At 47.9% G+C, this 16905-nt stretch overlaps 1 long non-coding RNA gene across 5 annotated transcripts in view; it reads left to right on the top strand.

Annotated features, from left to right (window-relative positions):
- The window catches only part of LOC102900985, an 807705-nt gene that overhangs the window by 355981 nt on the left and 434819 nt on the right, over nucleotides 1-16905 (top strand). The gene's annotated exons all lie outside the window — the stretch shown is intronic.

Raw genomic sequence — 16905 nt, 5'->3', positions numbered from 1 at the left:
GTTTGGGCGGCGGCTCGGTAAGGGTGGCTCATTGCTGCTCCGTGTTGCGTCAGCTATAAAGGCCGGACACGGTGCTAGGAAATTTCTAGATGATTCCGGTACGCGGCTGCTGAGTGGGTGCTGGGTGTTGGCCGAAAGCTCCGCACAAGCGTGTGCCTCTCTTTGGGCAGCTTGGGCTTTCTCCTGGAGTGGCCCCAAGAGAGAGCGTCAAGGAGAATAGGATAGACGTGCATGGTGTTTGTATGACCTGGCCTCCAGAGTCATGCAGAATCACTGGCACCGCACTCTGTCGATCCAGGCAGTCACAAAGTGCCACTCAGTTTTAAGAGGAGGGGACATAGACTCCACCTCTTTGCGGGGAAGCAGCAAGGTTCCAGAAGAACATGTGGGGCAGGAGATGTTATTGTGGCCACCGTAGAAAATAAAATCTTCCACCAAGGCTCCGGTAAGCTTTCTGGATTTTCTCTTTTGTTACAAAGTTTTGAGCAGAGGGGTGACGTGACCTGACATGGGATATATTTTGCCTTATTATTTTACCTTATATTTGTATCTGGGCTTTGATTCCACAGATAGGATTTTGTTCTAGAACTAAAACACATGGGTCATTGCATATATAACTGTGACCCTATGGAAGTCAGGTGCCCAGCATATTACAGAATATCATCAAGTGCTGGGATCCTTTAGATTTTTGTGTGGTCATATCCAGCGGCCAGACCTGGGCGGATGGGCCCATGAGTCCCAGCAGTTCTGTACACACGGGGATCTTCGTGTGCCAGAGAAGGGGCGTGGTGGAGAGACCCGTTTTCTCAGGCTGGGGTGTCGGCTTCCTGAGCGAAGACGCACACTGTGCAGAGACAGCTGCCCGGCAGAGGCAAGGTCTGTTGGAATGCGTCTTGATGACCATAGAGGAAGCTCTACCCCTCTTGATTTGGAGCGATTTCCCAATTCTTACCCAGAGTCAGATGGAGTCTTTGGATGAGATGAGTGAAGGGAGACAATGTGCTTGCTTTCTGTCCTCCCGGGCACTGGGGAGAAGGCCAAGGAGCTAAGTAGGTCGCAAGAGGCAGGAAGAGAAAAAAAGAGAAGAGCCCCAGAGGTGGACTTTCTAGGGGAACCCTCGCCAACTTGGATGAAATGTTCTCTAGATTACTTGTACAGCTCAGTATGGCGTCATGGACCAATCACCAGCACGGCAGTCAGAGAAGACGGCGTTTGAATCTTGCCTCCAGCACCCATGAGCTATGTGCTGGTAGACGTGTAATGAAGTCACGCCTCAGTCCGTCCATTAAAAATTAAAGGTAAGGATGGCCACCAAAGGTCATTTTGAGGATTGAGTGAAATGACATACACAATACCCCCGGTACAGTTACAGTCACGGTGGACTCTGAAAATGGCGGGTACCTTCCCCTCTCGCTATTGCTTCCGTCCATCCTTCCTTTCCGTTGCCCGCTCTGACATAGCGAAGCTCGTGCGTATTCGGCCAGCACTCCTGGAGATTTTGTCTAGAGATGAGGCATAACATTCACGAAAGAAGTCTCACCATCTTTTCCACCATCTTTTCATGGGATCACACAAACTTGGCAGGTATTTTGAGTTATTTAGTAATTATGAGTAGGAAGGGTAGTGGAAGAGAGGAAAAGGAAGGAAGGAAAGGGAACTCTATTTTACTTGTAGCAATAAGAACTCATTTGTTTATGAAAACAAAAGAGAGCATAAAAGAAAAGTGGATGGACTGATTCCACATAAAGCCAAACAAATAAATATTTTAGTAGATCCCCCGATAGAACTTAGAGGTTTGGGTAGTTTTGGTGGTTTTTACTTTTTTTTTTTTTCCCCTGGTAATCCTCTATACCTAAGTATATTGTTTGGGTCAACACAGCGATCACCTGTCAGTGTCGAGAAGCTTTCGTCACGTTTCTCAGTATGCATGCAGTGCAGCTGAGAATGAGGTACGTGTTGCTGCCATCTTGTTGGGGATATTCTAGATGGACAACACTTGTAGATGCAGACTTACTGAGGAAGACTCAGTGGTGTGCCAGAACCAGCTCGAACCAGCTCATGAGACCTGACTGTGCTAACTTGCTAATTCCATATTCATTGCCGTCCCTCACTTTGGTAGCTTAGAATCATGAGCCACCCGGGGAGTATTTGCATCATGGACACCAGCAGAAGTCCCAAGTCAGTATGCACCCTCTCCCTGACCAAGACTGATGGCTAAACATCTACTGACACACCACTGGACAGACAGAATGAAATGAAAACTTGTAACAGCTTCATTCAAAGGCAAAGAAACTATATTACATATTAAGATTTTGGTTTTGTTTTAAATAGGCAAACATGAGTTATGTACTTGAAGCTATTAAAAAAAAATCTCAATTTAGAACTTGTATTTTGAGTTCCAAGGGGTTGCATTGATTACCATCCAATTTAATTTTAAAGAAGAATTTCATTGGTTTTGGATTCATTGAAACAGGGATTTTGAAAGAATTGATTTTTGTTTTAAAGTTCAATAAAATTTTATTAATTTAATTAGTTCCTATCAATTTTTAAATAAGCAGTGGCTTAGATTAAATTTGCGTGCTTGGGGCGCCTGGGTGGCTCAGTAGGTTAAACATCTGCCTTCAGCTCAGGTCATGATGTCTTGTTTCGTGAGTTCGAGCCCTGTGTCTGGATGTGTGCAGACAGTTCAGAGCTTGGAGCCTGCTTCAGATTCTGTGTCTCCCTCCCTCTCTGCCCCTCTCCTGCTCGCTCTTTCTCTCTGTCAAAATACATAAGCATTAAAAAAAAAACATTTTAAATTTGCATGCTCTCTCTCTCCCTCTCCTTCACCCCCTCTCCTTTTTCAACCCAGTCTTCTCTGAGCACATTAATGGATCTAGGCCATCATTTTGTGGGTAGAACACAATGGGTGATTGTAAATGAGGTAAAAGATCTGGGCCAGAATTTTGAGGTGTTGTTGCCATTAGGCTGTGTGTTACCGACTCTGTAAACCAGGAAAAAAGAATTTGGGTAGATGTAGGACAGGGGTTGTGTTTGTGGTGGAGGTCAGTCTAAGCCAGTTGGACTTGGTGTCACATTCAGAAGTTGATTTGAGAGCGGAGTGGTATCAGTAGGCATCCCATCGACCGGATTGTCTGGGTTCACCTTCCCGGTGTGTGTGGACATGGGGGTAACCAGGGAGGAAGCAGCGTCATGCAGTGTGATCAGAAGAGGGCCAAGTTAGAAGATAAAGGGCCCACGGTTCATAGTTCTTTTAGGTGAGCTTGCATGACTTCAGAACAGGATCGAAATCACAATCCAGAGGAACTAGAAAAAGGAATAAATAGGTAACGAGACTGCAGTTAGATTCTGAGGAATGAGAACCCAAGTGTGAAGACGTCTTTGCCCGCTCGCTTTCTTCCGCCCGCTAGTCCCACTTGATGCTTTCCAAAACAAGGATTTGCAGTCCAGTAAGTTTGCAACTTCACGGTGTCATCCTCCACCCCCTCTCAGAAACGCATAATGGGCGTTGGTGTAGTTAAGGCTCTGACAAGTCGTGCAGTTAATAAAGCCGTTTATGCTTGTGGAACTGACTCCTTTGAGCACAGAACACATTTTGGGCATCACAGTGTGTACCTTCTGAGACCACACAGACAGAGCATCTCAGATCAGTCTGCGACGTAGGGCAGAAAGAGTTTGGGGTCTGGTCAAATACTCCCAGACCCAAATCTGGAGATAAGGTCTGCAAAGAGACGAGCACGGAACCAGGCACGTAACAGCCCCTCGTCACCCAGTGGCCTGAATTCTCCCAAGGCGGAGGGGGGCATGATTCTGAAAGAGAGGCTGTCCTCACAGGGGAGTCAGGTGGGTTCCTTGCTCTCTGCAGAGTTACCTGTCTGGAGTGAGGACGTGAGAAGGTCTAGAGTGGTTTACGGAGTCCAATAACCTGATACCCATTCCTGACTCTCCTGCCATCTTGGCATAAACTTTTTGGCTGTGAAGTTGAGTTCAAGCTTCATGTTCCTCAGGAGGCTCCCAGAGTTCCGGGGCTCAGAAAGCCAAATTGGGGACAGGTACTGAGGGCTAACTATGTACCCAGGATTAGCATCCCGGGTTTGGTAAAGACAGTATCTGTTGGTGAGTGTCTGTTTTCTTCCCTTTCGAGCATTCTGCAAGGGAAGAGTAGTGTCTTCTGGAGGCTTCCAAGATCTGAAATAAGAGGATTAAAGGAAACTGTTTATAAAGACCTGGGTGTAAACAGTAGGGCTCTGGAGAGAGGAGGTGGTGGGGGGAGCGTGCTCTTTGCGCCCTGGTAATGATCAAGACGTCTTGGATGGTTTTACCTTCCTGCTTCTTCTCCAGGGTGTGATCCCCTGGGGGAAATGCACCCTGGGAACTGCATGTAGCCGATCTTCCCCAGCTCAGCGGTCATTTTTGACTCAGTTGGCTGAGTCATAAGCAGAGGGTGGGTTCAGATCCTCATTTCTAAAATATTTCCCGTGCCAGGCCTTGTGCTAGCTACCCGGAGTACAAAGAAGGAGATGGGGCAGCCCCCTCCCTGAAATCACTCGTGGACTGGGCGGGGGAACAGATGTACATACTAACTGATCATTAAGCCACAAAGCAGTGAATGCTGGGATAATCCATGAAAAGTGCTTAGAATACTGTCTGAGCACATGATAAGGGCTCAATACATCTTGATTACTATTATGATCGATATAATTATTATTATTAAACAGGCAGGTTGCAGTGGGAGCATCGAAGAGTGTGTGTGTCGGGGGTGGCTCGTTTTGCCTGGAAGCTGAGAGAAAGCTTCGCAGACAGAAGGTAATATTTCTCTTGAAAAGCTAAGAATGTGGCCACGCTCAGGAGAAGGAAAACATATCCCTCTGGTCAAAGAAACATGTACCAAAGCCTTGACATGAATATTCAAGCATGTCGAAAGAACTGCAAATATTTTAGCGTGGCTGAGTCATGAGGGGTGTGTGTCTGTGTGCGCGCGTGTGTGTGTGTGTCTGTGTGGCCAGAGACAAAATGGGAAGATGAGAGGTTAAGAGTCAGTTTGTGCTTGAGAAGGTGATCACTTACTGCAAAATTGGGATTATAAATGTTTACAATAGGAACATAGCTATGGTGGGTTTTTTAAGAAACATAAATTAAGATAATTAACTACGATGAATACAGTAATGCACCTCTGAAAGTTGCTAAGAGAGTAAATCTTAAAAGTTCTCACCATAAGAAAAACATCTTATAACTGTATGGTGACGAGTGTCAGTGAGACTTAGCGTGATGATCATTTCACAATACATAAAAATACTGAATCATTATGTTGTCTACCTAGAACCCGTGCAATGGTATAATGCCAGCTCTACCTCAAGGAAAAAAAGTGAAAAGCTCTTTGACCAATTGCTTCCAATTCAGGGAGTCTATCCTCACAAAACAGAACTGTTCATGTCAAAACATTAGGAAAAAATCTGAACCAGGAGGAATTGCGGAGTAAATTTTGATATGTCTCTCTGATTCCATTAGGGAACTATTCAGATTGTTATTAAAGAACAGACTTAGATAGTTTGGGGGAAAGCAGGTAATGTAGCTTCAGGTGAACAAAGTCTAGAAATAAAAACGGACTCTCAAAAAGAATCTCGACTCTGTTACAGAATGTGCTGAGCTGGACGATGAGAAGACAGTATTTTGAAAGGTTAAAGTTGTTATTTGTGGGGGAAGGCATCAAGGGAAATTTTTATTTTCTTTTCTGTATTTATTCCAACCAGGGAAGAAGGGGGGGGGGCGGCAGGGGGTGGTTCATGTGCCCCAGTGGAGAAACCAGAAAGCGGCCTGGTTTGTGACATCCCTCCGCCCACCCATAGGACACCGAGCCATGCCTCCGGGGTTCACCTTGGAGCTGAGAGATGAGCCTTTGTGGGCATGTGGGTGAACCAGTACCCCACAACTACACCCAATAACAGTGAACTTGAACTCTCCAACAGGGGCTACAAGAGTTCTTGAGGGAGAGATCAGGGTGACCAGGGCCAGGAGAAAGACTTCTTGTAGACGGCACGATTCAAGCTGACTCTCACAGGGTATGAAGGTTTAGACGGGGAAGAGGAAGGAAGCTAAACTTGAACCCTGCTTTTCTTTCCTAGCTCCTTAAGGAGTAAGTAAACCCTGATTCTTGAAGATCTGCCTCCCACTGGTGCCTTATCTAAATGTCGATGCCTCTTTGTACGAAGCGAGCTAAACTGAGCCATTTGCTGGTTGGAGACATGATTGTAATAACTACCAGCTACTAAGCACTCACCCGGCGCGTTAACCTGCCTGGCTTCTTCCTCTTCACCGAGCCCTATTATAAATTGATGTTTTTACAGATTGGAAGACGGAGGCTTGGGTAGATCACCTAAAGTAACACATAAGTGCTAGAGTATAACTGGATCCAGGCCAATCTGGCTTCAAAGTCTGCGAGGGTAAGCCGTGGTCACTTTCCACTGTACCGGTTTTCCCCTCCGCCTCCCCATCTCGTATCACACCTATCCTCATTCATCTGGCGGAGAAGCAGGGCCCCCAGAATGATCTCTGTTTTCCTAACAGCAACAGTGAGTTACTGAGATCCATCCTCGTATGCTTTCAACCGGTGTGTGTTTGTTGAATGAGCACAGTGTGTGGGATGCCATGCTGGGTGAGGGGGTGACAATGCGCCCAGGCGCTCCTGGAATGGAACCCATCGTGGGTTCCCAGGCTCCTCGCTGTGTGTGGGGGGGACCGGTGTCCTTTAGCCTCAGCCCGGGGCCAAGTCCTGCCGTCTCTGGGGTGGTTAGCGTGGGAGCCTTATCATCCAGGGGAGAGACCTCTGAGCCGGCCGTGTGACCTCAGAGCCTCCTCTCACCGAGACAGGACAAGGCTGAATTCAGTGATTTTCCACATCTCTCCGTTCTCACACGTGGTTCTACTTCCCACCTCGGGAAAATACGAGGCCTCGGAACATGGAGGCAGGGTGGATCACACACGTGGAACCGAGGGAGAGAAGCCAGGCCCCGTGTATAGTGTAATTCGTGTACAGTTCACAAACAGGTGAGACCAACTGAGATCTGTCAGGATACTGGTCCCCCTGGAAGGGCGGGGGCGGGGGGTGACTGGGAGAAAGAAGGAGGATGCTTCCGGGGGCCGCCAGGTGGGTCCTGCATCTGGATCTGTGTGCTGATTCCCCCGCGTGTTCCCTTCACGATGCTTTGTTGACCTGCACGCCTAGGACTTTGGGTCCTTTTCTTTATGGGTAAACAGTACTTTAATTAAAAACGGTATTCACACAGCATCAAAAGAGAGTGGTAGGGTGGGAGGTGTCCCCGAGGGGTTTCTGGGGGGAGGGCAGGCGCTCCGGACTGGTTCTGTGACTGGAGCAAGTCTCCTGCCCTCTCTGGGCAGTAGGGGGTCACTCAGGGCAACAGCCTCACTTTATAGATGATGCCGGAGGGTCCGTGCCGTAGTCGCTGCCCGGATTTCCCCGGCTCTGAGCTTGAACGGGAGCAGGGCACTGCGCTGTGCCGGACCCGGCGCCTGAGCCGGGAGCCCTGGGCAGGAGCCCGAGGAGCACGCTATCGTGAGCATTCAACAGGTGGCACTCTTCCCTCAGCCTCCGGAGCTCCTGCGGCAGGGGCTGCCTTGATGCAGGGCTGAGCCAGGAGGCGAATCTCCAGGAGCAGGCCTCTCCACTCCCGGGAGCAGGGGTCTCAGACCCAGGGTCCCCCCGCACATAGTCCGCTCCTGGCCATTCTTCTCAAGGCTCCCGGGATCCCCAGGAGGAGCCCGGGACCAGTGTCCCCGGTCCCCTCCTCCTTGGGAGCGCTCCCACAGCCCTTCTGCTGGCGTCCGGGGGTCCCGGGCTTCAGGCGGAGAGGGTCCTCCTTCCTGTGGGGCGGTCCTTCTAAACAAGAGAGAGAGAAATTTCTGGGAACCTGGGTGACTACTCCAACAGAGAAGGGAACATGAATATTTCATTAAGGTGGTTCGAGCTATTAAACAACATTACAAAACCAAGCGTGTTGGCAGGAATCTGAGAAGCACATTTACATGGGTACAAATAGTGTGAAAAGAGGCCCAGTGAGGAGGCAGCCTCAGGGAAAGCCCCCTGCTGGTCTGCCTGAAGTGGCCTCCAGGACACCCCTGTCCCTGCTCCAAGCACATTCCAAAGGGGAGGTGGAAGGGGAGCTCAGAGATGGCAGGACCCCCAGCCCAGCGTAAGTTCTTTCAGTGCTCTGGGGCAGTGGGGGGAGACTCTCAGGCATCCCTTTCCTGGTCTGAGGGGCCAAGGGCCTGGGAGGAGCTTAGAACCCATGGCTGCCCCAAGAGACTTCCCTAGAGTCTCAGATGTCTGCGCCGGAGGAAGTCAAGCTTGGGGAAAGAGGGCGAGACGTCCGTCACAGTGAGGGCAGGATCCAGCGTGAGGCCCCATGCTACCCTCGAACCACCAGCGGACCGGCCGTCTCTCCCCCGTGTGTCCCTCTGGCTGAAGGACAAGGACACACAAAGGCCTTTTATGCAGCCGCCACCTAGAGCATTGAGATGTCCTTACACCTCACGTGTGTCCCCTTACACAACTCGAGGCTACCTCCCCCGAGACCACTTTTGCATGATTTCTGCGCAAGACGATACTACAAAAACATGCGTGGCATTTAGCATTTTGCATCTCTGGTTTCTTATAAAGCTCTGACGTAGATGCTGATTGTACTCTCCATTTTACAGACGAGGACACCGAGGCTTAAAGAGGTTAGGTAAATTGCCCGAAGTCACAGTGCTTAGTAGAGTCAGAGGGCAGTTGAAATCTAGGATCGTTTGAATCCAGAACCTCCACTCTGGATCCATCTTGGCTGGAGAACGTGTCAAAGCCTCTGGTTCTCTGACTCCCTGATCATACCAGAGAGAGGTGTGACGGAGGAGGGCTCACAGAAGAAGCTGGAGGGTAAGGCCATGGGAACAAAAGACCAGGTCATTTATGAAGGCTGCTATTTAAGCACTTGGACAGACAGCTTAGCTGCTCGGAGACTCCATTTTGTCTATTTACCCTTAGAACTCATCACAGAAATACCTATGAAGTGCCAAGCCCGGTGTCTGGTAAACAGTAGGTACTCAATAAATGGCAGAGCCCTTCCTCACTTCCTGCTGCTCCCTCCACCTGCCCAGCTAGACATGGTTCTCTTCCAGGTTGATTCTTTCTGCTCGGGAAGAGTTTCCTAGAGAGGCTGTGAGTGGTGAGTCCAAACTCGAGCTCTGTGTGGGATGTCCTTTCCCCACACCTTGAACTCTTCCTGTCTCAGTACTTATCACATCGTGCTGTAGATTGTTTAATTTTTCAGATATCTTTCCTCCGCTGGGGACTTGATGTGGCAGAAAATGTGTCCACCTCGTTCCCTGTGGAATCCCAAGGTACCAGCAGAGGCCCTAAAATGTTAGAACACTCATTAAGTATCTGTTGGTGGCTGTGTGGATGAGAGGATGGCTGGGCTGATGAGTGGGAGGAAGGATGGAGGGATGGATGGACGGACTGATGGGTGAATTGGATGGGTCATTTGGTACATAATCAGCTTGAGTATCTTCACTTATCACATTCTGTCACATGTGTACACACTGGGGTTTCCAGGAACATTGTCCTCCTGTTTACCATTAACTTCACTTTTTTTTTTTTTTTTTTTTTTTTACCATCCTGAGGGAGGTAGAAGCAATACCCAAGGCTGGCCCTGCCCAAGCTGATAAGGGCCACTGTCCAGCCCAACCCCCACAAACAAACAAAGGCATTTTCTGAGCCTTCTCCATCTCCACAAGTGTCCAGGAAGAAAAAATTCTGTTTGGTAAGAGTAGATGCCAAAGTCTATCCCTCATTTCCACAAAGCTTCCCTCCCCTCAGGAAGAGGGGCTGCCTATGATTTCTGGAATCTTAGACTCCCTTTTTTCTTTTTTTTTTTTTTTTTTCCTTCGGTGTTGATGGGAAGGAGGGGGTCTGATAACCAGGCTGCTGATTGCTCTGCCTATCAGAAGATGGTCTTTCATTGCCGTGTGTATGCGGGGAGTGGGTGGTTCAGAAGGCAGAGCGAAGCTGGAGTCTGTGGCTTGGCCGGGACTGGGGCCCAGTGGAGAGATCAGGGTTCAGGGAGAAGTGAGGGAGGGCAGGGCCAGTGGAATGCTCTCAAGATAATCTCCTGTTCTTATCAACGGCACGTTTCCCCAACACACATACTTAATGTACTTGAACTTGTAACCCTGGAAAGCAAAATAGCAGCTTCAATCTGTTGGGCCTCAAGGGAAGCGGATTCTGGTTCTGGTTCTCGAGTGGGCTTGACCAGAGATCAAACCTGGGGGGGGGGGTCTCCTTCTCATGCCCCTTTACTCCCTGTCATGCTCTTCCTCCTTCCTCTTTGCAGATATTATCTGCGGACTCTCTTCATGCCCACCTCGGTCCCCTTTCTAAACAAGTTCTCACAATAGACTCAGCTCAACGCAGACCCGTGGAGGTGTTAAGGACTGAGAAAGCTCTTGTTTGTACCGGCGCTGAGATAAATAAACCTGTCTTGGGAAGCTCCCCTTTGCACTTGGCCAAAGAAATGAAGTCCCTGTCTTAAATGAACAGATTGTTCAACAAAGTGGTGTGCGGGGGTGACCTGTCAGGGACTGTTGTAATTATTGTCTCAAGGAGGGAGAGACAAGATAATAAGAAAGGAAGGAAGAAGGAAGGCAGGGAGGATGAGCTGAAAGGATGGGTGGGCAGAAGAGAGAAGGGTGGTACCTAATATTTATTGAGTATCTACTTAAGTCAGGGACTAAGCCACACCTTGTAGCACATTTTTCTCTAAGATCCACAGCCATCTGGTAGATTTGTTGCCTTCCGTTTAATAGATGAGGAAGCTGAGGCCCAGCAAAGTTCATGAATATGCCTAAGGTCGCACAGCAACTGGAATTGAAGCCCAGTAAACCTGGTGAGATAGGCTGCCTTCTCTCTCACCCCTGCTATGATCGGGTGGCCCATTAACTTGGCCCAATGTGGTTCTACTGGGCATCAGGACCACCACGCTTAAAGCCCCAACTAGGGCCTCCTTACTGGGCAAGTCTTCATTCTCAAACTCGGAAGCTGGAGTTGTCAGTCCTCAGAACTCACTGCCCAGAGTCTGAGATGCAGTGAGAGGTCAGGTCTTATCCAGGGTCCCATGGTTGTTTGAGGCAGGAGCTGGGACTAGATCTGTAGTTTCCTGAATCATGGTCAGTGCGGCTGCTTTGGAGACACTTTGAGTCTCCTGTGCAGTCAGTTCCATTATTGTGTAGAGTCGCAGTTCAGAGGGGATATCACACAGGAGAATGGGATGGAGAATATGAGAGCCTAAGTCTCGACATCTGCCTTTACACAGCTGATCTGCGAAATGGGACTTTTGTGCCATGCTGTGCCCACAACTGTCCTCCACACTTCATCCTTTCAGGCTGTTAGTAGAATATTTTGAAGACTTTATAGAAATAAAGGTTGGTACATATAAATCATATGGAGTGAGTTACCTGTGACTCTGGAAGGGAGTCCTTCCAACTCCCATTAGTGAGGTTGGTCAAGAGGGCTGATAGGGAGTCCAGGGAAGATGGCTGATAAGGTGTAGGGAAAAGGTCCCTGAAGTCAGAACTCTTGGTTCGTGCTCAAGCTTTGACCAGTTGTTGGGTGGTTCCCATTGTTCCTGTGATAAGGCCTGGACAGGACAGGGTAGCCTGTGGGGCCCCTTCTAAGAAACCTCATCTTCCATCCCTTTCTCCCTCCCCATCCCATCCTGGGGTCCTCGGATTTGTCATGCCATCTCCTCTGCAGGGACACTACCTGGAACCCCACCCACTCCTTTTCCTGCCCAATTTCTCGTCTCTGATCTCATCCCTGTTGTTATTTCCTCAGGAAAGCATTTTCATCCTCGCGGGCACGTCAACTCCCTTCTGTTGTGTGTCTTTTCTCCCACATACCTCTGTGATCATACTTTCTGTTTGTGGATTACCCTGTATTAAACAACCATAACGATAAACTCCCTGACGTTTGGGATCATGTTGGTTTATGCTGTCCGTTTTATCCCTGCGCTGAGAACGTGTGATAAATTCAAATGTTTGTTGAATGATTGAATGAATGAATGAATAAATGAATGATAGGACATTTGGAAGAAGGGGTTAGGAAGGGGTTGAAGGAGGGGCTAAGGAAGGGAGGGGTTGGGGGGGATCCCCAGCTGTATTTGACTTTTCTCCAAGAAGACGTTTATTGTCAGTCACTAATGGTTGGACCAGTCAGATGTGATCTCAAGTCAACATGGCCCCTTTGAATTCCTCCCAATTCCCCAAGGCTGAATCCTCATGGAAGCGCCCCCCGCCCCTCCGGTGCTCAAAGCCCCGAGGGGAGATTCCATACCCTCCCAGCTCTGGCAACCAGACTGCGCACATTATTTCTTGCTAGAAGACTGCTAGCTTGTACAATGCCCATCCCCCATTCTTTTATTGCATACTTTCTTGATCAAACTGTAAACCAACAAGAGAATGCTGAGCAATCATTAACAGCTGTTCTTGGAAAAGGACTAGATCACATAATTGTACATTTTACAACGTTCACCCTGGCCACTGTCCCACCTCCACGGCCGTGCATGTCCTCTGTAGCTGGAAGCATCACACACGAGGCTCCTGGCTAAATTCAGAAAGGGAAGGAGCAGGGAGTTCAGGAGAAAGATCCAGAAAACAATTTACTTGCTATAAAGTTGCTGCGAAGCTTAAGGCCACTGCATTTCGGTTGGCTGTTAAGTGAATATGTAACTACTTTATATATTTCAACAAAATTAAACTTAAACCTACAGAATTAGGTTTATTAATTTCTGTCAGGGCTCAATGGGGGAATAAGAATGGCCATTCATTATGGACACACAATTACTGGAGACAAAAATGAAGCCCAGCACTATTAAGTATAATAAAAATGTTGAACACTGAAGAAATTTTCATTAAATATAATCTATTCTTTATATTACTACACTTAATCCTTTGCTGTCTGCTTCTCTGTTTTTCTCCAACCTATTTAATTTTATTACTTAACTTTTTATAAATGTTTCTTAATATAATTATGATTAAATATTTGGGAGAAGAGAAGAACGTTTAGTCCCTTAAAAAAGAAAAAGAAAGAAAGAGGAGTTTTTCTTCCATCTCCTCTTTGCGTCACCCCTAAGATGGTGAAAAATGATGTTTTTTTGGAAAAAGCAAGTGCTAAGTGGGATTTTATTGTGGGGGCAAGGCCAGAGCACGAGAGAAGGGAAGGCAATAAATAAGAAAAAGCCCCAACCAGCAAGTGCGGGAGCCCTCTTTATATCACACATTTAAATAAAAGTCCAGGGCCTGACTAAAGATGCCTGAGAATATTTGCATGACCAAACCATGGAATTAAAAGATGGGCCCGGCCAGTGTGCACTACGGGAAAACATTTGTGACCTGAGCATTTATTTTCAAGCCACGGTGTTTTTCCCTAAAAGTTGCTTTCTCCTCTTGGGGGGGGGGGGTGGGGGTGGGGGGTGGATAATGGGGAGCTCAATGGGGAATTTAATGGTCTTTGCCAAATACGGTCCTGCTGCTGTGTCTTCAAGCTTCTTATTGGACATATCAAGGTCTTACGTATTTTTTTTTTTTAACACAGCTCAATCAGGAAGTAGCAGTCCCTGTAAGCTTGGAATATAGTGATGTTGGAATAAAACGGTGATCCAACTTTTACCCACTAATGAGTGCCTTAATGGCCACGTGCAAAACAGAGGGATCTTGGTTCCAAGTCACTTCAGGAGTTCAGTTCTGGGCACCACATGTTCAGGGTCAAGCATTAACTCTTTTCTCTTCTTCCAGCCACGTAAGATGAGAATCATGCCTTTGTCCGTGGCAGCCACACAGCCCTGCCCAACCTCCAGGCCCCACCACGTCCACGTATTCCTATTTCCTGGACCCCGTCCTCTCAACATGCTTATTTCGTCATGTTGCTAAGCTGGGTATTTGGTGTTTATGTTGTAGTTGATTATGTCAACTGTTCACAGCTGAGTCATGTAGCGTAGAGTATGACGCCTTTTCTCATTAATAAGATGTCTTTGCTGCTCTTACTACTATTTGCATGGTTCTTGACAAAGTTACTCTGCCCCCAGTCCTGCTTACCATTTGTGTAAATCTTCTCAAACGGCGATATTCTATCCATACCATCTTCTCAAAGAAGTCTCTCCACCTTCTGAACCGCTCCAGTCTGGATTGGTAGCTCCCCGGTGGGGATCACAGCTATGACCTTGGGATTTCGTCCTGTCACCATTTCAGGTGGCCTTCCCATCTCTTTCACACTGAGTCCCTATTTCCTGAGTCTGACACCATCATCTTGGTTTCTCTCCATGTTTTATAGAGCATGTCTTCTAGTAACTTGCAAAGGAGGAACGCATAGGAATTAGAACTTTAGGAACTTGGACTTGAGAGAACCTTCCCTACCAGTACCATCTAAGTAATCTCCTCCCCCCCCCCCAGTTTCTTTCTAGAGCATTGCCTTTTTGGATCCTCTGTGTAGCCTCTGTGTGGACTGACACTCTTCAGACTTACTTCTTAGCTTACTTTACTTTTCGTCATCCCCATAAGAAAGTAAGGTCATGAGTGGTGGGACCTCATCGTCTTTGCTTACGGCTGAGCCCCAGTGCCCAGCACAATCACACCTCTAGTAGACGTTCCCTAAATATCTGTTGAATAATGGAACTAATGAACTTATGGGCTTGCTTGAACATAGGAGTCTATAAAGAATGGGAGGCGTTGGAGAAGTTTTGGCCCTCACCCGGCACAGCTCATCTTCAGGCAGAGGGCATGTGGTTTGCCATCTGATCAAGAACATACATCAGAACTTTGAACATGAAGCTGATGGAAGCTTCGGCTGGGTCCCCTGCTGTCAGCACCTCCAGCATGCTGGAGGGTAGCTCCCCTTCCAGCAACCCCACACAGCATGGGACTTGAAGCACTTGCTAGAGCCCTCCCCCTGAGGGATTTGCTGTTCTCTTGCCAAAAGTTTGGGGAGACACATTCCAGAGAGGTAGGCTAAGGGGCAGACCCCCAAGGATTCAGTATTCTAGATTGGTAGTCCCCAAACTGTATGTGTGTGTGTGTGTGTGTGTGTGTGTGTGTGTGTGTGTGTCTGTGTGTAGAAACATACACATTTTACACATACATGCTAATTTAAAAAAATGTTTTATATTTTTGAGAGAGACAGAATGTGAGTAGGGGAGGGGCAGAGAGAGAGAGGGAGACACAGAATCTGAAGGAGGCTCCAGGCTCTGAGCTGTCAGCACAGAGCCTGACGCGGGGCTCGAGCTCACAAACTGGTGAGATCATGACCTGAGCCGAAGTCGTCCACTTAACTGACTGAGCTACCCAAGCGCCCCGCTAATTTTTTTATATAAATGACACATTTATAGTGTTGTTGACATGTACTACAGCCATTTTAAAACATGTGAAAAATTGAACTGAAAAATAGAAGAAATAAAAATAAATTTTAACAGAAACTTTAATATTTTCTTTATGTACTCTCATGGATCACTGTCTTTTTGGAGAGCCTGGGTTAGATAGGTATTTCTAAACTTCGGTGTGCTGGGGAACCACCTGAATGGCTTTTAAAAATTGAGATTTCTGGGCTCCTTTCAGAGTGTGACTCCTTTCTTAGGGTGTGAGTCTGCATTTTTTCCCACATTCTAGTTAGTTATTCTGATGTCTGTGGCTGGCAGACCCCACTCCCAAACATTCACCCAGATACTCTACTTTGCTTCTGTATTTGGGCAGATCTAAGTGATCGCCCCCATGTTGGGACATATTTGGACCATGTTAGCTTAGCTTCTGGTCGAAATGCCTTCACAGATGCATAAAACCAGTAGGCTCTTGGCTTTGATGGGAAGGGGCATCAGTTAATGACAACACAAAAGGACCTTGTTCCGTTTCCATATCTCTTATAAAGACTTACAATCAGTACCTTCCATGGTGGCCGTTGATGTTCCTCAAGTTCCAAATTCATCTCCAAATTTAGTGCTAAGTAGTTGTTTCCGCTTAAAAACAGGGCAGGAACACAGCTGTCTACCATGGACCCCATATTTTACGCCTCATTCAGTGCTGATCACTTATCTTTAGTACTCGTAAGAAAGAGATAGGTCATATGTTCCCCATGTTATAGATGTAGAAACTGAGGCCTAGAGAAGTAACTTCATCGGTTACTCCTACCACCCATCGAAGCAAAGCAAATGAAGCCATCAACAGACAACAGACACCTCTCGACTCCAGACTTACAGAGTCATGTGTTAAGGCATAGGGATGTGCAGCACTCGCTCAGGAGCCCAGGACTGGCAAGCGGTCGAGTGGGGTGCTGGCCGGAACCTCCCGGCTCATGCCCATGGCACAAGCTAGAAGCCTGCCTACTTGCTCACACCCCTCCCCCAGTGCTTGGCTGCCTGCGACGGTACATGGAGGACCCTGTAGTCTTTCCTTCTGCTTCTCTCCATTTACATCCCCGGTCAGCTGCTGAGCTGTGTACCCTCCCGTGATGAGTAAGGGGCTACACAAGAGGCTTCGAACAGGACCGCAGGGTGTCTTGTCCAACACGCCTCAAATGAATAGGACGCCCCAGAGTTCTGCTTCGCTGGTTCCGCCGTGTGCCACATTCTTCTGGGAAACTCTCCGCGCCCCGAGTCTCGGGACGGTTTGCTGCTCAACCAGCGTTGCGTGCCCATTACTCTGTCCGTGTGCCCGGCATCAGGTACGCACAACAGGTGGACGCCAACAGCTTTCTCTCTCTTCGTCCCCGTGTTTTGGCATTGTGAACACAGCGGCCTCCGGGGGACACTTTGATGGATGTTTTCCCCTTCCATCACAGTAATATTAACCTTGTTTAATAATCTATTAACAAAG

Source organism: Felis catus, chromosome E2 (assembly GCF_018350175.1).
Source record: "Felis catus isolate Fca126 chromosome E2, F.catus_Fca126_mat1.0, whole genome shotgun sequence".
Taxonomy (NCBI): domain Eukaryota; kingdom Metazoa; phylum Chordata; class Mammalia; order Carnivora; family Felidae; genus Felis; species Felis catus.
The sequence above is the reverse complement of the archived record's forward strand: the minus strand, read 5'-3'. Positions and strand labels throughout refer to the sequence as shown.